The sequence below is a fragment of the Microtus pennsylvanicus genome, chromosome X, assembly GCF_037038515.1.
Source record: "Microtus pennsylvanicus isolate mMicPen1 chromosome X, mMicPen1.hap1, whole genome shotgun sequence".
Taxonomy (NCBI): Eukaryota; Metazoa; Chordata; class Mammalia; order Rodentia; family Cricetidae; genus Microtus; species Microtus pennsylvanicus.
The window spans coordinates 58,965,439-58,984,172 of record NC_134601.1 but is presented as its reverse complement, the minus strand read 5'-3'; the positions used below and the strand labels follow the sequence as shown (position 1 = coordinate 58,984,172).

The 18,734-nt window shown below is 42.3% G+C and overlaps 1 protein-coding gene across 9 annotated transcripts in view; it reads right to left on the bottom strand.

Moving 5' to 3' along the window:
• Positions 1–18,360, bottom strand: part of LOC142840680 (E3 ubiquitin-protein ligase RLIM-like) — a 142,103-nt gene extending 123,743 nt beyond the window's left edge. For 7 of the 9 annotated variants that reach the window (XR_012908950.1, XR_012908955.1, XR_012908953.1 and 4 more), the window contains exons 1-3: positions 16,450–17,059; positions 15,899–15,988; positions 4,355–4,418 (exon numbers count right to left, since the gene is read on the bottom strand). The gene's annotated coding sequence lies outside the window, so the exon portion shown is untranslated. Of the gene's footprint in view, positions 1–4,354; positions 4,419–15,898; positions 15,989–16,174; positions 16,269–16,449; positions 17,060–17,302 lie in introns of those variants that run through there. The other 2 variants (XM_075957254.1, XM_075957255.1) reach the window with 2 other exon arrangements.
• Positions 18,361–18,734: the final 374 nt, after the last annotated feature.

The window sequence follows — 18,734 nt, the reverse complement described above, 5'->3', positions numbered from 1 at the left end:
CATACAGTGTACAAGTTTTCTAAGGATGTGCAGACATCGTATTTCCATGACACAACAAGGCTTCAATTTCAAGGCTACCTACCCCATATAAGACATAGGTGTAAATGGACAGTTGGCACAAGGAAGATAACCTCCCAGTCACACAGGGCCTAGACTCAGCATTGCAGTTGTGCGTAGCAGAGGGGACTCATCCTTATACAGATGACAAAATAGTACAATTTCCACTTTGAGAGTCCCAGTTCCTCAGCCACAGATAGAAATCAGGATAATGAGGAAATTTGCCTCCCTTTGATCTTTTTGTCCAGAGACCCAACCTGTGCATTCCAGGACCCTGTCTGTGCAATCAAGTGTTTGTCTGCTGGCCATTTTCCAAGCTCATGTGAGCTTTTGTGTTGAAGCCCCTTAGCCTCTGATGGAAGATAAGGTTCTCAGGGACCCTCATCTGGAGACTTGAAAATATCACAGACAAAATATTAGTACATCCAACTGCTACCAGCCTGTCAGATTCTTGGCTGTGGCTCCAATCATCTCGTTGAGCTTGCCCAGCCACTGTATGATCTCATTGGTGGTACACAATTGTTCCCCTTTTCCACACAGCTGCTGGATGTCAGGACAGTGGTTTGTTTCCTTTCTCCAAAGGTCACAGAGTCTGTTTGGTATCTGGGTCTTTCGATCACCTGCATCCACATCCAGTCCGGTAAAGATGTCTGTAACCCGCCATGGATGCAAAGAAGCCTGTCTAGTGGCATTTACACAGTCTGAAAGGAACTCCATGTAATAGAGAATCCAGGCTTCTTGGCTTCTTTCAGCATGTCAACACCACACCAGTATACCACCACACATTCCTCAGGGTATACCCCCTTTGTGCTGCAATGGGATCATATTCAAATGGAGCCTACAATTTACCATCTTTTCTCTCAGGAAGCTAGACACATGACCAAGGACAAAGTGAGTGTAGTCATCAGAAGAAGGAATTTGTTTTTAAACCCGACTGTCACCACAAGTGGGCACACACACACACACACACACACACACACACACACACACACTGATACCAACATTAATGTCATGTCACAGGTGTCCAGGGAAGATAGACGTCACTGGATTCTTGGGGAATTACCACTTTTCCTTGGAAAATAGTTTTCACTATCAAACAGGGAGCCTTCATGGCCTAAATGACTGAACCTATAGAGGCCCCCATCCTCTTTGTTGAGACTCTTTGTGATGCCCAGGGGGTGGTGGGTATGGCTGGTCTCTGTTCTCCAGAAAACCCTGTCAGTGCTTCCACACTCTCCATCTCCATAAACACCCTGATAAGGGAACCCTTCCCAGGATGGAAATGGTCTTCTTCCCCTGCGACTGGCCTACTCCAAATTCTGACTGGCCCCAGGCTACCCATATCTATGGATCAATCAGTCCTGGCACCTTCCGCATGAATATTTTCCTGCCAAAGGTCTTGAGAACCTTATTGTAAGAACAGACCCCTATTTCCTGACAAGACTGCATGCCAGTACTCTGTGATCCCAGCACTTTCTGCCAGATGTATACACTTGTGTACTTCTGCTGAGGGCTTACAAAATTCATGCCAATAACTTTTCCAGGTTTAAAAAGAATGGATGTGTTACAAACCTTCTAGAGGCAGGACGCTCTACAATGGTTTCTGTACCCTCTATGGCCTTGCTTCTAACATAGAGGAAACAAAGAATTACATGTGTGCACGCACGCACACACACACACACACACAGGCAGAGAGAGAGAGACAGAGAGACAGAGAGACAGAGAGAGAATATATAGAATATACCAGCTAACTGCCAAGTTGAGTAGAACCATAGATTCATCTATTGCCACATGCCTATGTTGGGCCATGACCTACATATTATTCCACTAACTGATCACAGACCAGCTTCCTAACTTCTATTACCTAATAGGCCAGCTATCACCTGGGAAGGGGCAGGGAAACTTTTCTTGACCTTGTCCCCGAGCACATTCTGGGAATACTGTGGGCTAGTGCGGAGTACACTCCAAGAGTTCTGAGCTGCTTTGAGTCAGGTTTGTTGTTAGTTGGTTTTCCAGGGAGACTCAGGTAGTGAATCCTGGTCTTGTGGCATGTCACCTCACAACTCTACCTTCCGTCCGTGACTGAGGCTTCCTCTGCTCAGGCTCACCATGAGGATGGACACATTGCACTTTGCTCCTTGCTGATACGTACACAATAGGCTCACACAATCAGGAGGTTCCAAGTATATACCTCCATTGTAGTAACTCCCTATACCCTGTGATTATGCTGTGGATATAATTTTTATAGCAAAATCATAGACTGATCAGTAGAGGACACTCAACTCCAACTGCAGCAGTCCTGAAGGAGAGTAAAAGTCAAACGGAAACAGAAAGAAATGAAATGGAGAAAAATAGGAAGACAAGATAGAGAGGAAAGCAAAGTGAATAGGCTAAGGTTGTCAGTAAGCAAATGAGCAAGGGAGGATGAAAGCAAGAAAGGGAGGGAGGGAGGAATCAATGGCCATATGGAAAGAAGGAATGAACTAAGAAAGGATTTACAAGTCAATGACCTCTAGCTGGAATTTCTGGGGACCCCGAGTTCCTGAGAAGAAGCAGTGTCCCTGGTGCAATATCTGGTTCCAAGAAGGGAGGTGTGGGTATAGGTAGGAGACAGGAAAAACAATCAATCAGCCAGGGACACTGAGTGTGGCCACAGGTACTTAGACAGACTCTGTCCCTTGCTCCTAGGAGGACACGAAGGAGTCAGAAGCAGTCTGTCCACACACCTGAGCCCCATGTGATGATTCCTAGGTAGAGAACTCCTCTCATGTATGTCAGCCATGGGTGCCACAGGATCTCCTTGTCTGTACTTCCTGTATAGCTGAGGTCTAGAGCCTTGCCTTCTTCAGGAGCTAGACTGGTTGGTGCTTCACATGGGTCACTGGTATTCTGGCTACCCCTAAGGTTGGCAAGCCTGCTGGACCCTCCTCTCTTGCACTGTTTGGACTAGAGTCTCCCTCCTTCCCATTTCCTCACCCTCACCCCCACCCAGACCTAATGAGAAAACCTGGAGTGTTTGGTGCAAACAGCAAAATCATTCCACTGGATGGCGGTATTGTACTTTGAATGCCAAGGTGCTCTTGTCCCAGGGCCAGTCCCTCTGCCCTTCTCTTGCCACCAGACTCTAATATGGCTGTCTACCCTTGTAACTACTTCCTGTAATAGATGGGTCTCTTAGCTGAACTCAAGGGATCTGACTCCACATGATCCTCATTCTCGCCGCCAAATTGAGACATTACCTTCCCAGCCATTGTACCCTCTCAAGGTACTAGGACCCTTATCGGAAACTAGATGAGTCAGGGTAAACCACAGAACCCAAACTTCCTAAGCCTATGACTAACCATCGCTCCCTCTCTGTCAGGGACATTGATCAACCTTTCAGCAGGCCTCCTCAGAGTTCTCAGAAGACCTCAGCTGCCCACTTGTCAACACAGCCTGCCACATTTCACATAATTTCTTGCTATTTGTCAACAGCTTTACCATTCCATAGCAAGGGCTGCCCAGCTTACAACCACTGGACTAAGCCAAACCACTATGAATGTTTGTTCTTCCTCCAGTGTTAAGTCTCAAACCCTTGGTCAAATGGCTGAGGGGCAAACCTAACATATTAAAGTGGACAATGGCCACCAGGTTCTCCCAGCATCCCTCAGACTCTACCTGGCGGGCCCCTTATCCATAACTCTCAAGCCCAGGGCTGGGCTGCCCTTCTCCCAGAGGCTCTTCTCTATATAAATCAGCCATTTTGGTTCCCCTCCCTCCCTTTTTCCTTTCCCTTCCTTCTCTGCCCATATGGCCCAGCTCAGGCTGGTCATGTGCACTCTGAACTCTCCCAGATGTCCCTGCCTCTGGCTTTGTTCTCCCTTTTGTCTACAATGAATTTTCTCCTCTACCATATTTAGGGGAAGTCATGTCATTTCCTTTTTTATTTCTTTTTTTCATTCAAAAAGAAACCTTGCCATCCTTTCTCAATTAGCCACAGAACCCACAAAAGTCCTGTTGTAGTCAGGTGGGTGTCCATGGCCTTTGTATTTTGTCCTGAAGTGCAGGATGATGTGGGATTCCCTCCACATGCTGTGAATATGTTTCATTACCTCCATTTGCAGAAGGATACTGGCTTGAAGTTCTAGAGGCCGATGCCAATCTTACGTGGTTCTATCAACTAGAATCTCACTTCCCAGCTTTTTCTACTAGCCGTGGTTGAAACTACACAAGATAGTATACTACTGCTCCATTCAAGATCCAACTGCTTTGTTATCCTCTCCACCAGCATGGCCATAGAATCAGACAGAGTACTTACCTGGAACCCCAGGATGTAGTGATGATCAGAGACTGTAGTGGAAGCCTTTGTCACACTGTTCACCCTGGAAGGAAACAGCAGAATATCTTTCAGTTCATGTGGGACTGCCAAAAAGATGGTCAAAATGTGACACTATATTTCTCGCTTGGCCAGACTAGAGAGGAAATTCAGGTTATAACGTCAGGTTTCAGGTACAGTATAGTTTTTGAAGAAAGTATGCCATGAAATATAATTCTACTCATCCTTTGGAAACCTCACAGGTATTAAGTTCAGGTTAAATAATTTAATCTTTAAGGGTTATTTTCTTTCTTTCCCTATCTTATTTATTCTTCACCGACCCTCCACCTGATCCCTCCTGTTTCCATCCCCACCCAACTTAGTCTATCCTCAAAAATATTACTCACGTTTTAAAAAAATATCATGAAAATTGCAGGCAAATGAATGGAACTAGAAAATAAATCATCCTGATGGAGGTAACCCTAACCCCAAAATACAAACATGGTATGTATAAGCAGACACTTATAAGCAGACACTAGTTGTTAAGTAAAGGTTAGACCATGAACCAAGACAGGTTAAATATCAAAGAGGCTTCAAGGAGGGAAGCATGGATCTCCCTGGGAAAAGGAAATAGAAGAGATACTTTTTAAAGAACATTAAAAAGCAGCTTTCATGAAAGAGTCCATTGAAGACACAATTAGCATAAAATATCTTGGGGTAACTCTAACCAAACAAGTAGAAGACCTGTATGACAAGAACTGTAAATCTTTGAAGAAAGAAACTGAAGAAAACACCAGAAAATGGAAAGATCTCCCATACTCTTGGGTAGGTAGAATTGACACACTAAAAGTGGCAATCTTACCAAAAGCAATCTACAGATTCAATGCAATGCTCATCAAAATCCCAGCAAAACTCTTCACAGACCTCAAAAGAACACTACTCAATTTCATTTAGAAAAGCAAAAAACTCCGGATAGCCGAAACAATCATGTACAACATAAGAACTTCTGGAGGCATCACAATTCCTGACTTCAAACTTTATTACGGAGCTACAGTACTGAAAACAGCCTGGTATTGGCATAAAAACAGCCAGGAGGACCAATGGAAACAAATCAAAGACCTGAATATTAATCCACACACCTACAAACACCTGACTTTTGACAAAGAAACAAAAAATATCATATGGAAAAAGAAAGCTTATTAATCAAATGGTGCTAGCATAACTGGATATCAACATGTAGAAAAATGCAAATAGACCGAAATCTATTACCAGGCACAAAACTCAAGTCCAAATGGATCAAAGACCTCAACATAAAGCCAGCCACACTGAACCTTATAGAAGAGAAGAGAAAGTGGGAAGTATACTTGAACACATTGGCACTGGGGACCACTTCCTAAATATAATTCCAGCAGCACAGACACTGGGAGAAACAAAATAATTAGGGCCTCCTGAAACTGAAAAGCTTCTATAAAGCAAAGGACATGGTCAAGAAGACTATATATATATATCCTCGAGAAATTGGTCATCAAAAGAACAAATAATCCAATAAAAAATGGAGTATAGACCTAAACAGAGACCATTCAACAGAGTACCCTAAAATGGCTGAAAGACACTTAAGGAAATGCTCAACATCCTTAGCCATCAGAGAAATGCAAATCAAAATAACTCCATCTTATACCTGTAAGAATGGCCAAGATCAAAACCATTGATGACAACTTATGCTAGAGAGAATGTAGGGTAAAGGGAACACTCCTGCATGGCTGGTGAAAATGCAAACTAGCACAGCCCCTTTGCATATCAGTGTGGTGATTTCTCAGAAAATTAGGAAACAACCTTCTTCAAGAGTCAGAAATACCACTTTGGGGTATATATCCAAAGAATGCTCAATCATGCCACAACGACATGTGCTTAACTATGTTCATAGCAGCATTAATTGTCAAAGCCAGAACCTGGAAACAACCTAATTGCCTCTTGACTAAAGAACGGATAAGAAAAATGTGGTACATTTACACAATGGAGTACTATACAGTAGAAAAAAATGATGACATCTTAAAATTTTCAGGCAAATGGATGCAGCTAGAAAACATCATACTGAGTGAGGTAATCCAGACCCAGAAAGACAATTATCATATGTACTCACTCATAAGTGGGTTTTAGACTTAAAGCAAAGAAAACCAGCCTACAAATCACAATCCCAGAAAACCTAGACATAATGAGGACCCCAAGAGAGTCATACAACATGGATATAATCTACATGGGAAGTAGAAAAAGACAAGATCTCCTGAGTAAATTGTGAGCATGGGAACCATGGGAGAGGGTTGAATGGGAAAGGAGAGGCAGGGAGGAGAGCAGAGAAAAAAATGTATAGCTCAATTAAATCAGTAAAAAAAGAAAAAGAAAAGAGAGTCCATTGAAAGCTGAAGGATGCTCTCTTCTAGGATCACTTTCTGGAGAATGAACCTTTCATCTTGCCACTTACTCTTTTTCTTAGACTGACAAAGTAGATCAATGAGTAAAAGTGTTTGCTATACAATCCTGAATACCTAAGTTCAATCCCCAGAACCCATGTAATGGTAGACTTTTGCCAACGTTAAAAATGTAGCTTTCACCTTAAAGAAAATAAGAGATAGTTTACTCTGGATCCAGTATAAATGATCATGGTTTGGTAAAACAGTTTTAGGCCACACCAAATTCCATGTAGGTAAATCTAGATACAGCAACCATCAGACAATGTTCTGTGTCCCCTTTATTGCAATCACCAGCCACACTGCATCCTGGTCTTACCTAGGAACTTAGATTGCCCAAGACTGCCACAGTAATCTCTACCCAGGGTCTCCATAGGTCTACCAAACCTCACAAGCCTGGAAGAGTCCTTTCTGTGTCTTTCTTGAACCAGAATCCCTCCCAAGCAGGCCAGTCTTCCCTAGAAAAGTACAGGGAAGTGTTTGCAGAATCTATAAAGCAATTCTCCTTGATGGTTGTATTGTAACAAGAATGCAAAGGTAGCCACATTTTAGGGCCATTCCCTCTAACCTCTGATGAAGCGGAAAAGCCAATCAGTTGCTATCAGACTCCAAGATGGTTTCTCACTATCTAGGTCACTTCTGGTATGACAGACTGAGTCAGTGAATGTGGCCTGTGGTGTCTTCAATTCTGCTGGACTGAGATAGTTCACTACTGAGACATGGTACCCTCTCGATGCACAGAGACCATACAGGAATCCTGAAGGAACTTCATTCTATTTTGGAGAGAGATCTAAAACCTCGGCAACAAAACCACCAACAATGGCTCCCTGGGATGAGCCAAGGCCCTTTCACTGCCCAGAAGAAACATTCTGACTTGGACATATACACAGAAACTTTAGAAAACAAGTTCTAGGAAAATCACTGGTCAATGGCAGACTTGGGGGGTGGCTGAATGATAGCTGCAGAGAACACACTTCCACTTCTAGAACCATCTAGGCTTTGTCATCTTCATCTTCATCATCTGGTTCTTATTTTTTTTTCCCCGTGTGGTCATTCTTAATCTTTGAGTAGAAGTCTCCTGAGCTTTCCTTACTGTATGAAGGGAATGAGAAATGCATTTGCGTCTTACACTGCACTTCCTTTTTAAGCTATGATCTTATGCTTACATTGTCTCACTTTGTTCTGGGGTGGGTGACTGAACAAGTTACAAGTTGTCTTTATTTTTAAGAACAGAAAACAGATTTTTAAAATAAAGTGAGGAAGAACTCCCAAAAGTAGAAAGGACTGCAAAGGAAGAATTCACTGACATTCATTTTTAAAAAGTTTTTGTATTACATTTTAATTGTGCACATATGTGTGTGTGTACATGCATATAGGTGTAAGGTGCCTCTGGAAGGCAAAGGAATCAGACCCCATTGTAGATGAAGTTACAGGTGGTTGTGAGCCACCCAATGCAGGTGCTGGAAAATGAACTCAGGTTCTCTGTAAGAACACTATGTGCTCTGAGCCATCTCTCCAGCTCTATGATGTTCACTTTAATGGTGTATTAAATATGTTTAGATGATGAAGTCCTACATTTTTGGCTGTTTTGATGATTAAGGCTTGATATTATATAACTCTTACTGGTCTTCTACTTAAAGTTGTAAGTTTTATAAAGTATAGTCAAGTTTGTGTGTGTGTGTGTGTGGCAACATGAGTGTGACTCTGCGTGTGTAAGCATGCATGAGAACATGTGAGTAACTGTGCCTGTGCTTTTGTGTTTATGTATGTGTGGATGCAGGGTCTCTTCATTGGCCTGAAGATCTTTGATTAGTTTAGACTGGCTAGTCAGGGAGCGCGAGGATTTATCTGCCTGCCTATGCTTCCCTAGTTCTGGAATTGTAAGTGCATGCACCATGCATGCCTGGCTTTTTCAAATGTGAGTTCTAGGTACCGTACTCACCCAGTTCACCAACTGACCTGTGGCTCCATACCTGCTTTATTGGTTTATAATTTAAATTTCCTCTCTCTCATGTCTTGTGGGTTGTTTTTCCCTCAAGGACTGAATTATCGAGTCATTTCTCGAATCTGTGATGTGGTCAATATAAAATTGAATGAAATATCATTGCCCAGATCTGGCTAGATCTGGTTCTTCTCAGGGCCTGAATAACTTCTAACCAGAACATTTTGGTTTTCATCAAAGAGACAGAGTTCTGAGCCTTTAGAAATAATGTGCAAACAAAGAAATGTGACTATGACCACTCATGGGGTAAAGGGTCGCCAATATGCAGAGTGGGAAAAAGAAACACCAGCTCTACCACCTGACAATTTTTGGTTAGAGTTCTGGCTATAATTGGCAAAGAAACAAGTTCCAAAATATTTTTTTTTCTTTGGGGCTTTCAAAGTGTTAAGAAATTGAATGTACATCACACGTACAACCTTCTTTCCCTATGGTCTTTATTTGGTCATCTCTTGCTGTCTCTGGATATGCTGTATCTCATTTCTATGGTGGATTTGGCAGATACTGTGAAATCGAGTTCTCTACTCTTTTCTGCCCTCCTCCTTTTTTTGATGTGGAGTCTCATATATCCCACTCAGTCTAGCCTCAAATTGCTGTGCAGCTGAGAATGACATTGAGTACCTGATCCTCTTCCTTTCCATCCCAAGTGCTGCAATTATAGGTGTGTGCCACCATGCCTGGCTGACTCTCTCATTAGGAACACCATTTAGTCCCTGCTATATTCATGATTTATTTTCTTCACAACAATGTAAACTTTGAATTATTGATGAGACAGGATTTCACTCTGTAGCATTGGCTAGTCTAGAATTCATTATGTAACCCAGGTTCACCTGGAACTTTGGACAATTCTGTTTCAGCCTCACAACTGTTGATATTATAGGTGTGAACTGCCACGCCTAGCAGTGGCAAGTAAACTTGTTGGAGGAGGTATAGCTTGTATTTCTTTTTCGACTTTATGAACCACTTGTTCAGTGATTGACATAAAGAAATAGGCACTGATAAATTTTAAGCTAATCATTCTAATAATTTTATTCTTGTCTGAGGAGCTAGGCTGTCAGCTACAGTGTTAGGAAGACTGATGTCATCTTTCAGCTATGGTGCCATTCTGATTCACTCGCAAACTGCTGGAATTTTCACTTAATAAGGAAGTCATCAAACAAATAATGAAAAATATTAGTAACACAATAATGAGGTGTCAATCATGACTCTAGTCCGGGGAAAAATGTCAAATTCCATAGGTGTTGAAATTAGCTCGATAGGGAAATAACCAGGATAGCTAAGGGATAAAACAATTCTATTCTTATTTATTATAAGGAGAAAACTCATGAAACAGGAACGATAAATCCAGGCTCAGCTGTGCCCCACCGGAATCACATGGAGAGAATGCACCTGAGCAGTGCAGATGTTTTCCCCGCTAACAAGGTTTCTCCATCACATAAGGAAAAAGAAATCCAGAAATGACTTTGTTAGATTGCAAAAGTTTATTTCTTGAAGCAAAGAAATAATCATAGCCAATTGCTCCTTTTTATTTTTAAAGAATGTTCTAATAAGAAAAATATGAAGATAAAGGAAATGTGCTGGACAGCTAATTTTGACAGCAGATTTTTCCTGTGCAAGCCAGAACAAAGGTCAGATTGGTGCAGCTCCTCACTGACTCCCGTCTCAGCAATTTCTAGGCAAGTGCCCCTGATAATCTGCTCATTGTATTCTCACTTCTGAAATGTTGCTGTCTTGAGATAAGACAACATTGCCTTCTACCAGATCCTCTATGATGGTCTTCCTCACACTTATCTTGCTTAAAACTGAAAATCACAGGACCAGAAGGGCCCTTGGGATGCTGAGCAGGAAAAGATAGTTGCTGCTATGTCTAATGAACTGAGGCCAGTACCCCCATCTCACATGGTAGGAGAGAACCAACTCCAATAATTTGGGCTGTGTCTTCTATGCTTGTGCCATGGCTACAGAACTCTTAAACACATGCACGTGCACACACACACACACATACAAAAGTAAATTGTAAAGCAAGTTTCATCAAAGCATATGGACTGAATAAAAGTGAAAGACACAGACTAGGAACACAGATAGGATGGAAAAGAAAAGAAATTAGGAAGGCCCAGAGTGAACACATGGACATGTTTTTTTATAAAACCTTTTGTAAAATAATTTTATTCCTAGCTCGAGAAAAATTGTTATAGGATGACACCTCTTCCCAATTGCCTCGTAAATTAAAACTGGTCTTTCAGGAGGTAAAAATACTTATTCATCTTCGCTGATTGGTTTGTTTTTCCTTAGTGAAAACCCAATGAATAAATAAGTAATTTAAGGAAAATAACATTAGCCACAGAATCAGAAGTACTGGGGCAGAAATCAGGGCTTATGCAAGAATTATCTCAAAGTGGTTGGAGATGTGCATTCCTTGGAAACTGAGCCTCTTTGGGGCTAATTTCTACTGAAGGCACAACAGATGAAGGAGAATGGAGAAAATCCAGACTAGGATATACAAGAGCGTTCCCCACTGCCGACTTTATCTTCAATAGGCTCACATCTAATCAGTTTAAAAATCTTTTGTTTTAGGTTTTAAACTGAAGTCAATGTTTCAGGAGCCTGAGAAATGAACAGATTTACCATTTGCTCAGCACAAACCACTATATGAACTGAGTCCCTGGGAAAAGAGTATGGGGGAACCTTCCAAGGTTACAAAAATTCTGGTACCTTTCTGTCTCTCAAACCAGGACCTCTGGTACTGGCATGTGAGGGAGAGAGCTGTAGGGGTTACTTGCCTCTTAGTTTAAAGAGGAAAGCCACTCTCTAGGACGCTCTAGGCAAACTGTCCAGATCATAAACCTCAGCGAGCACCTCCAAATTCAAGATGCTGGCTGACCCAGGAGGTCTACTTAGGAGTGTGGTTTGCCAGGAGCTTACCAAACCCGGAGCTCGCTTGCAGTGCCAGCCATACTGCAGCTTCTGTTGCTTTTGCAGCAAAGAGTTGCCTCCTGGAAACGTGTAGCCACAGCTAGCGGCTAGCCTATGACCATGGAGATACCCTGGAAGCAAAATATTGCCTTGTGTTTGCCAAAAAAAAAAAAAAAAAACCAAAACCCAAAAAGAAAAAAAAAAAACAAACGAAAAACAAACAAACAAAAAAAAAAACAGTTAAGGAGAAAAATGGCTTGAGAAATTTACCAGGCTGAAAAGGGGAGGCAGGGACTATGAATTCATTTGCTTTGCTCTGCCCCACTCGAAGGACACGAAAGCTGTCTTAGTCAATCCTACCTGCTTTCAAGGTCACTGGATTTAAGTTTTGGATACACAGGCACACAATAACTCATCCTGAGAGGATACACAGGAGAACTTTTTTTTTTCAGAGGGACTTGGGCAGTAAGCAAGTGTCCTAGGGGAACTATCCCAGAGCTTTTGAGGATGTGCCTCCCTTGGTGGCTGAGCCTCTCTGGGGCTAATTCCTACTGAGTACACAACAGATGAAAGAGAATGGACAGAAGGCAGTCTAGCACTTCCAACAGCTTCAACCACTTACCGATTTTATCTTCAGTAGGCACATATCTAATCAATTTTAAAACACTCCTTTTAAGATCCTAATCATTCATAAAGTTTTCAACAAGCCAGGACAGGGAATGGATTCCCTGCTCAGGATATTCAGGAGACTCTCAGTGCATACAAGCTCATGGGGGGAGTCTCTGTCACCAAAGAGTGTGGCGATCCTCAGCCCCCCCCAACAAGAATCTAAGAATTCAAGTAATTGAATTACTTGTCAAGTTTTCTAGTCATTTCAAGTGGAAAGTCACTCTCTAGGAAGTTCTATCCATGCTGTCCACAACCTTAGTAAGCATGCCTAAACACTCAAGAAGCTGGCTGACCCAGGAGTTTTCTCTTAGGAGGGAAATTTAGCAGGAGCTTAGTGAGCCTGGAGTTCGCTTGCCATGGAACACATTGCAGGATCTATCCGTTTTCCACAATGAGTTGCCTCCTGGGAAAGAACAGCTGCAGCTAGCTACTAGCCTACAGGCATTCAAATGCCCTGAGATTAAAAACATTTTACCATGTTGCAAAAAAAAATGAGAAAACTGGCTTGAGGTACTTACCTGACATAACTGACATCTTACAGTAATGGATTCTTTGTGCTCTTAATGAACTAGCCACCTGGAAGAAACTCCACACTAGTGTAACCCACCCGACCCCAACTGTAAGCCTGCAGGCTCCCAGTTTAAATTGTCAGGATTCCTCTTTTCCTCTACAAAAGGTTCCCATTTGCTGGCATTGGGGGAGCAATGCATACTGAAAGTAGGTGGGTTATGGGGGTGATGAAAACCCACTTACAGTGGTATCCTCCCCACCCAAGAGGAAGTTTGAACACCATCAGATCATCCTGTCTCTTTGAAAAGGCTTGAGTTTAAATGTGGGATAGCCAGGTGCACAAAAGCTCAACCCTGCAAACTGCACAAGAGAACTTTTTTTGGCTTTCAGACGAGTTCCCTGCTATTAACAACAGCAAGAACTGACAAAATCAAAAGTGACAAACAGAAAACGTAAATTAAACATAAGGAAATGGAATAAAATGGACCCCATGTCATCCTTTTTCAAATAATAATGCCCATAGTTGAAGATTCCTATGTCTGGGGTTATTAATTAAGGACTTGTCCTTGCTGTATTTGTTTCATCAGAGATGAAGGAGCCTCAGTTGAGGAAATAGCTCCATGAGACCCAGCTGTAAAGCAGTTTTTCAATTAGTGGTCAATGGGCAGGAAGCAGAGTGGGGGTTGCTACTCTCGGGGTGCAGGTCCTCCTCCATTATTTCTCTGTATATATATATATATATATAAATACTGGCTGAGCAAGCCTGGGAATGCAAGCCAGTATGCAGCACCCCTCAATGGCCAATGAGTCAACTCCTGCCCTGTTTGAGTTCCTGCCCCATTCTTCCAGGAAAGATGTAGAAGTACAAAGGAACTAAACACTTTCCTCCCCAATTTGCTCTTTGGTCATAAATGTTTCATTGCAGCAAATAGAAACCCTAATTAGGACAGGCCTTGATTGCTTCCTGAACAGGTGAAAAGCAGGGACACAAGGCCACCACTCCTACATATTACCTTGGAACACCTTGGTCAATTGTTCTAAGTCTTCCTGATGTGACCCTGCGATACAGTTCCTAATTTATGGTGACCCCACCCCAAAGAGTTATTTTGTTACTACTTCAAAACTAAGCTTGCTGCAGTTTTTAATCTTAATGCAAATACCTTGAGTGCAGCCTTTAAGGTGTCTTGACCAGAGGTTGAGAACTCTTCCTATAACGTGGTTGTCATCTTCTCTGGCTGCCCACAGTTCCTTGGTGACTCTGGGATGAGAGAGTTCCCAGAGAGTACCACAGACACTAGTGTTCCCCTAGCACACCCATGCTATACTGTAATATTCCCGTCCCTTCAAACACTGTCCACCTCCTCTAGCAATGCAATCAATGAACAGGTGAATGGGGTCAGCTACACCTTACACAAGAACAGAGAAACAACCATGGGACACATTCCTTACACGATTTCTATCTTTAACTCCTACAGACCCAGTATCTCCCACTTCAGGCCTGCATGGGTGGAGGGAACTAGGTACAAGTAAGTGTCTTCAAAACATCTGGCTCCTCTTTGCTGTAACCTTTCCACTATTAGGATCCTGAACAACTCATACAGACCCATTTCTGTTGCTAAGGTTGTTTGTGCATGATTGTACTCCCATCCCTTGCGAGGTGAGGACATGGAGATCTATCTCAAGGTTGTCCTCTGAGAGAAAGCAAGTTGGAGGCACCTGCTACACAGAGTAGAATCCAACATTTTGCGGGGAAACCTTCTGTTAGTACTGAGCTTGCTTTTTAAAATGTTCCATTCATATTTCCCCTTTCCCAAATTCCTCCCAACATCTACCTTCATTACCCACCAAACTGTGTAACTATTTTCTTCAGAACCCCACCCCCCACCCCATGAGAAAGAAGAAAAGGACTAAAACACAGAAACCTAGAAAGCAAACAAAACAGCCATGGTGTTTGCTTTTGTTGGGGCATCCTGGGCAGGGGTCGATTGCTGGGGTGTTACTGATATATTCTCTGCTTGAATATGATTTTATATGAGGCCTCAGTAGACCTGGAGATCTAGATATTCATGCCTCTGAATTCATACAGAAAGAATATTCATGTTTAACACCAAATCTAGATTGACTTGTTGCCTATTTTGGCCTTTCCATTCTTGTCATATGCTTTGAAAATTTTCTTCATTTTATAACATTTATTTAAAAATTCCCTGTAAATAAACCACACTTACTCTTCCATTTTAGCAGACTCAATGTATCTCAGCTCGTGTAGCTACCCCATTGAATTTTACAGTTCACTGTTGAATAATTTTATACATCCATCATCCAAATCAAACAGACTCAGAACTAGAAAAACAATTCACTCTAAGGCCTCATTCAGGACTCAGGTAGATCACTTAACTCAGTTTTCCCTACTCCCTTACATTCAGACTTCCCTATTCTCTACTAAGCATTTTATTTGTTTCATTATATATGCATTTGATTGACGAGTTCCAACAGTTAAGGGAGAATATTCATCATTCATTTTTTGAGATTGTTCCACCCCAGTTTAACATCCCATCTCCAGGCCCATCCATCTGGCAGGCAGTGTCGTAATTTTACATTTCTTAGAGCTAAACAACAATATGAAAATTGCTGGAAATGGATGTATTTTCATAATCCTTAAAGAAAAATAAAAGCTTTCCCAATGCAAAAGAATTTCAGTATCAACCATGCTAATACTGTTGCTAGGAGATTTTTCAAAAGAAATAGCCACAGGGAAAATGCACTGGCGTATTTTGATGAAGTCATTCGTAAATGCTGTTGCGTCTAGCTCTAGAAATAGCTCTAGATTTTTTGTTTTTTTGGATGACATCTCTCATTCATTGTCTTTAAAATCATTTTTGAAGAGGTAAAATCATTTACTATTTGCTGTTTGGTTTCCTGTTTCTTAGTGAAACACCAATAATGAAAACAACAATTGAAGGAATATAATATTAGCCAAAGTACCATACGTACCTGGGTAGCAAGCAGGTTTCCTGACAGAGTTACATCGAAGTGGTTGGAGATGTGCCTCCATTGGACACTGAGCTTCTCGGGAGCTAATTCCTACCGAATGAACAACAGATGAAGGATAAGAGAGAAAAGCCAGGTGAGCATTAGCAGCAGGGAAACCCACTGCCGAATTTATCTTCATTAGGCTCACATGTAATCAATTTAAAAATCTTAAGTCAAAGTTTCAGGAGCCTGGGAAATGGACAGATTCACCGCTCAGCAAGTTTAGCATTCGCTTACCACAGACAACTCTATGAATTGAGTCCCAGGGAACAGTGTGCGAACCTTCCAAGATTCCAAAAATTTCAGTAGTCTCTGTCCCTCAAACCAGGTCCTGTGTCGGATGGGGGAGGGGAAGGTGGGGGTTACTAGTCTCTTAGTTTAAATTGAAAAGCCACTCACTGGGAGGATCTAGACAAGCTGTCAAAATCCTAAACATCTGTGAGCACCCCAAAATTTAAGATGCTGGCTGACCCAGGAGGTTTTCTTAGAAGTAAGGTTCGGCAGGAGCTTACCAAAGCCGGAGCTTGCTTGCGTGCCAGGGCAGCCATACTGCGGCTTCCTTGGCTTTCGTGGCAAAGAGCTGCCTTCTGGGAAAGAGCGTCAGCAGCTAGTTGCTTCACTAGGAGGACGGAGTTTCTAGAATCAAAAATTTTGCCCCGTGTTTGCCAAAAAAAAAAAAAAAAAAAAAAAAAGTAAGGAAAAAAACGGCTTGAAAATTTACCAAGCAGAAAAGGGGAGGCAGAGACTGTGAATTCATTTGCTGTGGTCTTGCCCCACCCAAAGGACAGGGAGCTCCCCTAGTCGATCCTGCCTGCTTTCAGGGCACTGGATTTAAGCTTGCGCTGTAACAAATCATCTTACAGGCTGCACAGCAGGACCTTTTTGTTTTTCTGATGGGCTTGGTCAGTAAACCGGTTTCCAGGCAGAACTATCTCAAACTGCTTAGAGATTTGCATTCCTTGTTGGCTGACCAACTCTGAGGCTAATTCCTACTGAAGTCACAAGAGATGAAAAAGAATGCATTTGCGATAGCTACTACCATTACCTATTTTATCTTCACCAGGCACACATCTAATCGATTTTAAAACATTTTATTTTAGGTCATATTTTTGGTATCGTTCCGCGACCTAACCCAGGCAGTCTCTCGCAGGACGGAGATTTGCCAGAAACTTATCAAAATAAAAGTCTGCTTCCTCTGGAGGCCTTAGAGCAGGATCCATGGTTTTTGCAGAAAAGAGCTGCGTATTCGGGAAAGAGACTCAGGAGCTAGCTGCTACCTACAAGCATGCAGATGCTCTGGGATTAATGATTCTGTACCATGTCTGACAAAAAAGGTAAGGGGAGAAAAGGGATTGAAAAACTTACCTCGTACATTAATAGATTATTTGTGCTCTTAAGAAATGGATGCCTTGAAGAAGCTTCCCGGGTGCAACACATTCTGCCCCTAGTGGTGACCATGCAGGGTGCCAGGTGAAATTGTCAAAATTCCTCTGTGCCTAGGGCCAGGTCCCCATTTGCTGGAGTTGGGGGTGCATTACATATTGAATTTAGGAAGAAAGTGCAGGTGATGAAAATCCATTTGCAATAAAGTCCTCCCATCCCAAGAGGGAGTTTGAACAGCAAAAGACATCCGGTGCCTTTGAAAAGGCTTGGGTTTAAACTTGGGATAGCCAGGTGCACAAAAACTCATCCCTGCAGACTGCACAAGAGAACTTTATTGACTTTCACACAGACAAGTTCACTGCTATTAAGAACATCAAGAGTCGACAAACTCAAAAGTGACAAACAGAAACTCTAAATTCATCAGCAGGGAATGGGATAAAACAGACTCCATGTCTGTTTTCAAACTGTAACGCCCACAGTTGAAGATTCCTATGTCTGTAGTTATTAACTAAGGGCTTGTACTTGCTGTGTTTGTATCAACTTGACACAAGGCACAGTCATTAGAGATGAAGGAGCCTCACTTGAGGATATGCCACCATGAGACCCAGCTGTAAAGCAGTTTCTCAATTACTGATCAATGAGTAAGAGCCCAACCAATTGTATGTGGTGCAATACCTAAAGTGGTATTCCTGGATCCTAGAAGAAAGCTGACTGAGCAAGCTGGCTATGCAAACAAGTAAACAGTACTCATTCTTCAGTAGCCTCTGAATCAGCTCCTGCCCCCAGGTTCCCGCCCTTCTTGCGATCCTGTCCTGACTTTTCCTGTTGGGAGCTGAAAAGCTAATTGGAAGTATAAGCTGAATAAACTCCAACTTGAGTTTTAGTCATGGTGTTTCGTTAGAGCAATAGGAACCCTAACTAAGACAGGCCTTGACTGCTTCCTGTCCATGTGAAAATCGGGTACCCAGAACCTCATGACCTTTCCCTTGGGAATCCTTCCTGGTGGTTTAAAACCATCCTAATGCTGTGATCCAGAAAAAGAGCTCATGTGAGTTGAAACCATGCCACAACCATAAAACTATTTGTTGCTACTTTGTAACTGCAAGATTGCTACTGTTAAAATTATTATATAGATATCTTATATGCAACCCTAAAGGGGTTGTGGCCTAGAGGTTGAGAACCCTATCTCTAACGTGGTTGTAATCTTCTCTGGCTATCCACAGTTCCTTGGTGACTCTGGGATGAGAGAGTTCCCAGAGAGTACCACAGACACTAGTGTTCCCCTAGCACACCCATGCTATACTGTAATATTTCCGTCCCTTCAAACACTGTCCACCTCCTCTAGCAATGCAATCAATGAACAGGTGAATGGGGTCAGCTACACCTTACACAAGAACAGAGAAACAACCATGGG